The 9,945-nt window shown below is 35.5% G+C and overlaps 1 pseudogene; it reads right to left on the bottom strand.

Annotated features, from left to right (window-relative positions):
- Nucleotides 1–8,993: 8,993 nt before the first annotated feature.
- On the bottom strand, nt 8,994–9,333 carry LOC101029044 (calmodulin-2-like; annotated as a pseudogene).
- Between the last annotated feature and the right edge of the window lie 612 nt (nt 9,334–9,945).

The following is a 9,945-nucleotide window of genomic DNA, read 5'->3' as shown; positions in this document are numbered from 1 at the left end:
CAAGAGAGAGAAAATAGGAGTAAAAGTAAGGGTCAAACTAATGACTTTGAAGAATACCTGCATTTTTTGTGGTGGAAAGAGGAAATGAGCTAGAGATAATTTTTAAAAATTAAGAAGTCAATTAGGAAAGTGAAGACAAGAGAAAATTTTAACACTTGCATGTGATTGATAATGTCAAATATTTTACCTGAGTGCTTCTCCAACAATAATGTGTATAAGAATGACCTGGATAGCTTGTTAAACTAGAGATTTGAACTCCATAGGCCAGAGGTAAGTCTAGAGTCTACATTTCTATCAAGCTCCTAGGTGGCAACAGTGATCTGGTCCACAGACCACATTTTGAGTGTGAAGACTTTAGAACAATAGATCAGGATTAACAAAGAATGAGCTGTTGGATTTTTTTTTTTTTTAACTAGGATACCAGTGGTGATTGTTAAAAATCAAATGTTTTTATTTTATTTGTTTTTTTCCTTTAAGGTAGTAAAGGAAGAAGCCAGATTGCATGGGTTTAAGGTGAGGGTAATGATGAAATAGAGACATTTTTTATAGACTATATTTTTTTGAAAATTGAGACCAAAGAGAAAAGAAAAAAAAAAGAATCACAAAAGGGCAACAGGGTTTTAAACAGAAAAAAATATTTAATGCAAAAAATATTGTGAGATGAGATAAACTAGTACGTGCTGGTAAAATGTTAATAAAATATGTTACACATTTACCGTTTACTGCTTAGAAAGATATAGAATAAATTTTACTTTCCTTAACAAAGTCAAAGATCAATCAATAATATTCCGCCTTTGTATTACAAAGACCTTAAAGTGTTTATTATCTTACGTTCATCTTAATATCATTGTTTTCCAGTGCCTTACTTCAACATTGCTTTCCTTAACCCATCAAATTAGTTGCTGTTGTTTTATGTGCACATTTGTTTAGATTTACCCACCTGCTTACCAATCTCTTTTTCAGCCTGTTGTCTTGGTAATTAATTCTTTCCAGGTGGATGCAATATCCTTCTTCCTAAGTAGTTTTGCCACTCAAAATGTGCTTGGGTCAAAATATGGGTATCACCTGGGAGCCCAGGGGAAATGTGAAACTATCGAAACCTAGATCTTTTGAATCAGAAACTGTGGCTTGGCATAGTGGATCACATCTGTAACCCCAGCGCTTTGGAAGACCAAGGCAGAGAATCCCTTGAGGCCAGGAGTTTAAATAATCAGCCTAGGCAACATAGTGAGACATCCTCCCCGCAACATACATACAAAATAAAAAAAACTATCCAGGCATGGTGGTGTGTGCCTGCAATCTTCACTACTTGGAAGGTTAAGGCAAGAAGATTGCTTGATCCCAGGAGTTTGAATGGCAGTAAGCTATCATAGTGCAACTGAATTCCAGCCTGGGTGACAGAGCAAGAACCTGTCTTTAAAAACAAAGAAATAAACCCCACATTTGCAAGATCACTAGGTGACTTAAAGCCATGAAAGTCTGAGAAGTCCTAGGTGGTACCTGAGATATTGCATTTCTGACACTATTCAGATAATGTCCATGCTACTGGTCTTTGTCCAAGAAACACAGTTTGCAGCAAGGCTTGGGGTCATTTAGTATCATTTACTAGTAGTAAATAATCTCAGGCTTTGATGTTTGAAAAAAATCTTTGTTTATTTTGGAGTTAGTGCTTAATGGGACATGATATTTGAGGTTCCGAGGTTTTGTTTGTTTGTTTGTTTAGGGTTTTTTTTTTTTTCATTTTAGAGATAGTTTTCTGTTCAATTGAGAAATTTTCTTTTGATTTTTTTTTTTTTTTTTTTTTTTTTTTTTTTTTTTTGAGACAATTTTGCTCTTTCACCTAGGCTGGAGTGCAGTGACATGATCTTAGCTTCACTGCACCTCTCCCTCCTGGGTTAAACTGATTCTCCTGCCTGAGGCTGTGAAGTAGCTGGGATTACAGTTATGCACCAACATGCCTGGCTAATTTTTTTTTTTTTAATAGAGAAAGGGTTTCACCATGTTTGCCAGGCTGATCTCAAACTCCTGACCTCAAGTGATCCTCCAACCTTGGCCTCCCAAAGTGCTGGGATTCTAGATGTGAGACACTGAGCCAGGCAGAAAAATTTTCTATTTATATAATGAACCTTCTTTGTAGGTAACCTATTTTTTCTTTCTTGATGTTCTCCTCTTTGAGAGTTTATTGTTTCCTTAATAATCACTGAATAGTGAATTTCTTTTTATTTATATTGCTTCAAATCTATTGTGATTCTATAATCTAAAATTTAGTCTTTAAACAATTCTGAAAAGTTCTTATTTATTTTCTAGATGAATATTGCCTTCCCCATGTTTTTCCTATTCCCTCCTTTTAGAATTTCTTTTAAACATTTCTTGGATCTTCTCATTCAATCCTTAGTATCTCTTAATCTCTCTTTCGTATTTTGTACAGTTTGCTTGTATGTATTGTATTATAAATAATTTCCTGAGATTTACTTTCCAGTTCACTAATTATCTCTTCATCTGTGCCATATTACTTGTTTAAAAATTATATCTTTTAGTTTTAATTATTAAATACCTGTTTTTCTTTTATATCTATGTATATCTTCTTAGTTTTTTTAAGTGTTATCATGTTCTATCATTTTAGACCATTGCTTTTTTCTCAAATAATTTTAAATATATTTATGTTTTAGTCTGTATTCATTATTTCCTCTACTAAACGTTTTTCAAAGTCTAATATGTTCTTTATGCAAGATCTTGCCTGTGGTGACTTGTTTCCTTGAGTAGTATTTAAGCTTTAATATACACAGTTTACCTTTGAACAATACAAGCTTGAACTCTGTGTGTTCACTTAATATAATGAGTGCCTTTTTCAACCAAATGTGGATAAAAAATACAACATTCAGATGGTGAGAAACTCATATAGAGAGCCAACTTTTAATATCCGCACGTTCCACAGGGCTGACTGTGGGACTTGAATATTCATGGACTTGGGTACGGTGAGGTCCGGCAACCAGTGTTCTGGTGTACCAAGGGATGATTGTAGTTGAATTATGTAAGCATCTTGTGAAAGTGAATATTTTGATTCAGTAGGTCTAGGGGAAATCCTGAGGTTCTTCATTTCCAACAAGCTCTCAAGTGATGCTAATGCTGCTGATCCGTATGTCATTCTTCCAGTAACAAGTTCTAGAGTTTTTGTTATTTGTTTTTCTATTGTTCACTTACTTAGCTTTAAAGAGATTCATGTTGGATAATTTTTTGTGACCTGAATTTAAAACCTTTCTGAGGAATGTTTTAACCTCTGTCAGGGACATTAACCTGGGACTGTTTGGTCTAAAACAGCATGGGCACACGCTGATTTTTTTGGCGTGTGCTTTCTAGGGCCATTCAAGCAGTCTAAATTTGGATGCCAAATTTGCATTAGAGTTAGGTGATTGTTATCAGCTCTCAGAGGAGAGTTTTCTCTGTCCCTTTTCCTCCAATCCAGGCCACTATGAGAAAGCGAGGTGCTGTGCTGTATCCCTTTGCTGGTGGTCAGACTCTTTCTATTGTACTCTCTCATTGAGGGTGTAATCCTTCAAAGATATTATTTGAGGGTGCCAGGTCCAACTCCCCACCTTGTATAGGCCCAAGGACTTCTTTTCTAATTTGTTCATTAAACCCAAATTCTCAGGACACCCCAACAGTAAGTGTGGCTTATTCTATAGTTTCTAGATTTCCTTTCAGTTTTGACATCTGGTTATGTTCCTAATGTTTTACCTAGTATCCCTAGATGTTTCATACTGAATTTTTTTGTATTTGAAGATATCTGGTATTCAGTATCATTTGAATATAAAACTTTCAAACATTTTAGAAGGTTTTCTAAACAAAATATAATTTTTTAAAGTATATATGTCTAATATTAACAGTTAAAATCCTAACCAACTGGAAGGTCTCAATTCTAAAGGACCCCTAAATAGATAGAATTTTACTTTATTTAGGTTTTTGTTAGCTAAACTTTACCATTATTACACTGAATTTTCCCCTTTTTTAACCAGTTGTGTTGGCGTAGTATAGACACAGCCTGAATCGTTGTGAAGAATGGAAATTGGGTTTGACTCTATAAAAAGCCAAAAAAAAAAAAAAATTTAGATGTGATGCCATGGAGACTGGTGATATTTTCTCTCTCCCTAGGGAGAGATTCAACCAAAGTGATGAACAAATTTAATTTAAGATTACTAAACCCAACTACAGGTATATCAGCTGTGGTCATTTGCAAATGTGTCTGGCTCTGGTAACTAAGATACTCTCAAAGAAATTATTCTACCAATGCTTTATCCTAATTTCATAAAAATGAACAGGCTAGTAGAAGCAATAGTATGGACACTTTCTCTCTCATCTCTTCAGATGCTTTAATTTTTTAAATTGTTTTACAAACAAAAACAAACACAAAAACAAAATGTAAGCAAGAAAGTGCCCCTGAACTTGAAATACCATGGACAATCATGATTGTGGAATATGCTGGGATCCAGGACCATAGAAAAGGAGAAAGTTGGGTCTAAGTGGTCTAGAAGCTTGGGAGAATAAAATGGATTTAGAGTTTCATGCTTCAGATTGTTTCTAATATGTTCAGTGTTGTCCTCAAAAGAGACCTTAGACCCAGGATAACTCAAGTAATCTTTGGTAAGAAAGCAGAAGAGAAAGATTGAGACAGCTAGTCTCCAGAGGGAAGAAAAGTATTAGGATGAAGGCCATGCTAAGAGTATCAATTTGAAATATAGCAAGCAGGAATACAGTCCTAGGTAACTGATTATTTATGCCTGAATTTTAGGGATGAGCTAATGAAATAGAGATGATACAGTTGAACAGTTAAATGTAAAAACCAGAGGTAGTCTAACTGCCTTCAAATACCATTTCACCATTTATTATGTGTGTGATATCACACAATTCATTTACCTTTGCTAAATCTCAGTTTCTCCATCTGTAAAAGAGAGATAATAAACTGTATAAAGTTGTAAAAATAATTAAATAAGATCATAACATAAAATGCTGAGCAAAGTGCCTGGTGTCTCGTGTGTGCACAAATATAATTTTACTTATTTATTTATTTGTTTTGTTTTGAGACAGGGTTTCACTCTGTCACCCAGGCTGGAGTGCAGTGACACGAGCAAGACCCTCTGCAGCCTCAACCTTTCTGGGCTCATCAGATATAATTTAAAATAACGATAATGAGAAGGGTGGTGGTGGTAGCATTATGGTCTAGCTAGGGTCTGACCAAGAAAGCTGCAGATAAGATACATTTGGAGTTGTTTGGTTGTCCATCCATTCATTTAATCATTCATCAACATTTAATACACACCAGATACTGTGCCAGGTATCTGAAATTTGGGAACAAACCTAAGGCACAGTTTTACAGACTTGCCAATGCAGCAAAAAAGAATGTATTACAAACGGAAGGTTTTGTTACTAGCCACGACTCCTCACTGATGTAATCTACTCAATCCACCAACTGCAAGGCCACTGTTAGATCACACATGGTATTAAGACTGAATCCACTAATACATTTCCCCACTTGTTACAACTGACTTGGAAATGAAGCAAAGCTTGGTGGCAGTGACAGCAATAGATGGCAGCAAGAAACAGTACCAAAGTCTGAAATAACTATGGTTAATTCTGGATTACTCAGTCTTCTCCAGGAGCCTGACTCTTCCTAAAAGATATGCTAGTACTACAAAAAGTGCCCCAAAGGGTCTTGGAGTCTCATGCTTATATTTGAGTGTTGGTTTGACCACATTCTAGTTTTAGAAACTTTAACCTATGAATTACTCTTTCTTATCTTCAGTTCTTGTATTCTATTCAGGACTGTGAAGTTAGCTGAGCTGATTGAAAAGTATACAGAGGGCAGGGCATGGTGGCTCATGCCTGTAAATCCAAGCACTTTGGAGGCCAAGGCAGGTGAATCACCTGAGGTGGGGAGTTCAAGACCAGTCTGACCAACATGGTGAAACCCCATCTTTAAAAAAAAATGTATACAGAGGAGTGGATAATAGCAGATGTGCTGAGTATTTCCAGATCCAATCTCTACTGTTTTTTATCTAATGCATGTGAATACCAAATCAAAGGGCTTCCTTGCCTCTGACTTCTAGTTAGTTTTGATTAGGTGGCGGCACAGGATGGTTGAGAGGAGAGTGATATCAGAGTAGTTATCTCTCTACACATTTCATACGGACTATATCTTTTTAACGAACTTCATAGTTCCTGTCAAGGGTCCTATCAGTGTAGCTCTCTCTGAGTTCCCACAATCTTTCCATTCCTGCATCCCTAAGGTAGTTATGTTTTACCTCTGTCACTAGCTCCAGGTACTGAAGTATCTTTTTTTGTAGATTCTGACCCTATGTACATCTTTGTAATAGTCCCTTTGTGAAATGCACAACAATTTCCCCATTTATTTTTGCTTCTTGTTTCTTGCCATCTTCTTGACCTCATCATATGGGCTCTGCTATTTCAGTCAGGATTCATATTTGCTTCCCTCTCTTACTAGCCATATGAACTTTGGCAAATTAGTTAACCTTTCTTGCCTTAATTCCCTATCTATTGTTTTGAGCTCAGGATCATCTTGTGGAATATATGGAGCATAATAAGCATGTCATACATGATCATTATTGGGAAGTGTGAAACATTTTGAGATGTCAACTACTCTGCACCTGAAAGATTAGTTAATGACAACAGTTTTATTAAAACCTAGATTGGTGCCCCAGTTGCTGTTATGGGGGAATTGGAAAAGAATGATTTTGCAAAAGAAAATAATATCCAATTTTAAAATAAATTAAAATTGACACAAGCATTTTTTTGCTAGCCAGCCTTCAAAAAGACCTCCAAAGATTCTCATCTCCGAGTCTTCATGTCTTTCTGCAGTTCCCTCCCATGCTGAACAGAGTTTGCCTGTGAAATAGGTAGGATATTACAGATGGTTGGTGACTTCCAAGTCTGGTTCTAAAAGACATGGTGGCTTCTATCTTGCTCTTCTTTGGATCACTCTTTCAGGGGGATGTCAGGTGCCATGTCATGACGATACACAAGCAGTTTTATGAAGAAGTCCGATTGGCAAGGAAATAAATCCTCTTGCCAATAGCCAGTACCAGCCTGACAGCATATGAGTGAGCTATCCTCTCCAGCCAAGCCTTCATATGACTGCAGATGCAGCAACATCTTGACTGCACCATCATGAGAGACCCTAAACTGGAATCATCCATCCAAATCAGTCAACTCCTGATCTGCCAGACCATGTGAAATAGTAAATACATATTGGTACTTTAAGCCACTATGTGTTTGTTAATTTTTTATGTAACAGTATATAATTATGTTCTCTGTATTCCAACGTATCTGTTGAACACTCAGGAATCTGTGATTTTAAAAAAGCAAAGCCCTCATGGGAATTAAGGCTTTGCTCTTGTAAAATCACAGATTCCTGAACCTCATGGGAATTAAGCCACAATGATCTATTATCCTAATGAGGAAAATCAGCATGGTTTTCTTTCTCACTCTTGAGTAATAAACTAGTTCATCTTGGTCCAGGTTTATTGAGTCTATTCGTAGTCATAAAACAGCTTCCACTATTACCCTGGAGATCTCCTTTTATAATGTAATAATTATTGGCCACAGGAAAGCTACTTGATGAGTTTAGTATTGTTTTACATTCCCCCATATTCTCCACTGTTTCAGTACTACATTAATTTTATTGTGCCATGTAATTATTTTCATTAATGTTTAAACTTTCAGTGACATGTGCTTCTAATACTGTCATGCTCTTACAGCTTAGACAAAGCCTATTTATTTGGTCTCTATAATTTATCCTTTAATCTTCATTTATAAATCAGTTGGTTCATCTTCTTTCCTGGTTATTCCAGTTCTTTGAACTCATTCCAACTTCAGGAGAAAAGGAGTTCCCTACTGAGCAATGTAGTTTGACCACAACTTTATCTCAGCAATGCACTGAATACTTACTTGTAATACCTTTCATTTATTTTGCAAGGCAAAGTAACTCCTAATAATAAGAAATATTTGTATTTTTTTAAAGTGTTGCCTTTTATGAAAATGTGCTTCAGTAAAACATAATTGGGCACCAAAGTTTCAAATTGTTGAAAGAGTCACTCCCACCTAGAACTCAAACTTGCGATTTATGAGCCAGTGAAAAATTAAAAGTAAAAGGTAAAAACAAACAAACAAAAAAACCAGTTCTCTATGACTACAAGTTTTAATTTTTTCATGGCTCCACAGACACATATTTTTTAGATATTTTACATTATTTTGTTTCATTTGAATTATTATGGCATCATGGTAAAGTGATTTGGAATTCAAGAGCCCTGAGTTTTCATATCTTCATTCTGTTTTTGTTTTGTCTTTTGGGGGGTTTGGAGGTAAATTGCTATTTTTTTATTGGAAAACAAATATACAGCTTGGAATGTATTTGAGGGAAATTCTGCCATAAGCAAATTTTCTTTAAGGGGCTAAACAAAGTTTAAAAAGCAAGTAGCAATAAAGGAAAATGTTTTTGGTATAGAACCAGTAGTAAAAAACAAACAAACAAACAAACAAATAGGGTATAAGTACCTGAATGATACACTCCTTTTGTAGTAGTGCAACTTTTAAATTCATATTGTCGACTGCCCATTGTCTATGCAAAGTTACAACTCCACACTTCAACAATGTGCTGTAGTTTCTAAAGAAAACTAAAAAAATGGCATAACCCAGATGTTCCCCCACTTGACCAACTTCATGTCAGTTTAGCTGTGCAGAAGGGCTTAGATATATCCAGAGTCAGCCATATGCAACATGTTACTTGATCAATTTTCTAAAATAAGAGTTTCAGAACAATGACAGTAAGATAAAAGAAGAAAGCGTGGAGGAATGAAGTCCTAGTTACTATGCATGCATTTTTTTGACGGTAGGAAGAAGCCTTTTAGAGATAAGTTATAAAGAAAGAAAAAGGCAAATAAACAATTTTGTATAAGAAATTCAACACATCCTGTACAAGTTCTTCACTTTGCTGTCATCATTTGTAAACTCTTCATGGTTTACTTGACCATCACCATCAATACCTGCTTCCCTGATCATTTCACCAACCTCATCATCTGTTAACTTCTCTCCAGGGTTTGTCATCCCATGGCGAAGTTCTGCTGCACCGATAGAGCCATTACCATCTTTATCAAACACATAGAATGCTTTTCTAATTTCTTCTTCACTGTCTGTTTCTTTTGTTTTTCTTGCCATCATTGTCGGAAATTCAGGAAAGCCAGTTGTTCCATTACCATCAGCATCTACTTCCTTAATCATGTCTGGTAACCCTGCTTTTGTGGGATTCTACCCAAGAGACCTCATTATTGTTTCCAATTCCTTTTTTGTTATAGTTTCATCATCATCTCTGTCAAATAGTGAAAAGCCTTCTTTGAATTCTTGAATATGCTCTTCAGTCAGTTGCTCAGCAATGCTGCAAGCACTAACAGTTTCTGAGACGCGACCACACGATCACTCCCTTATCTTCATTCTCACCAATGAAATCTCTATCCTGGTGCATGCCATTTGCCTACTGTTCTCTTCAACATGTTCACAACTAAAATGCAAATATACCCACTCTTCCTTTCACAAGGAAATGCTGTTGAGAAAACCTAAGACATCTTATCTATAAATAAATATACTTCATAAAGATATACCATAAATATTATATACTATAAAGAACATTTTAACATACATATAAATATACTTTAAATGTAATGACAGTTTTCCAATATAAGTCAATTATATGGAAATCAAATCCAGTTATATACAAAGGTTGCTTACATTACAGTAGAGATAGTTGAGATTAGAATAATATTAGGAGAAAAAGATTAACACACATGTTCAGCTAGATTCACATTCATGTTGTCATGGTGCATATTTATTAGGTTATAATACTAGGCTGAAGTATCCCAAATTCATATCCTTTTACACAAT

The sequence above is a fragment of the Saimiri boliviensis genome, chromosome 17 (assembly GCF_048565385.1).
Source record: "Saimiri boliviensis isolate mSaiBol1 chromosome 17, mSaiBol1.pri, whole genome shotgun sequence".
Classification (NCBI taxonomy): Eukaryota; Metazoa; Chordata; class Mammalia; order Primates; family Cebidae; genus Saimiri; species Saimiri boliviensis.
Note: the sequence above shows the minus strand (reverse complement) of the source record. Positions and strands in the feature narration are given on the sequence as shown.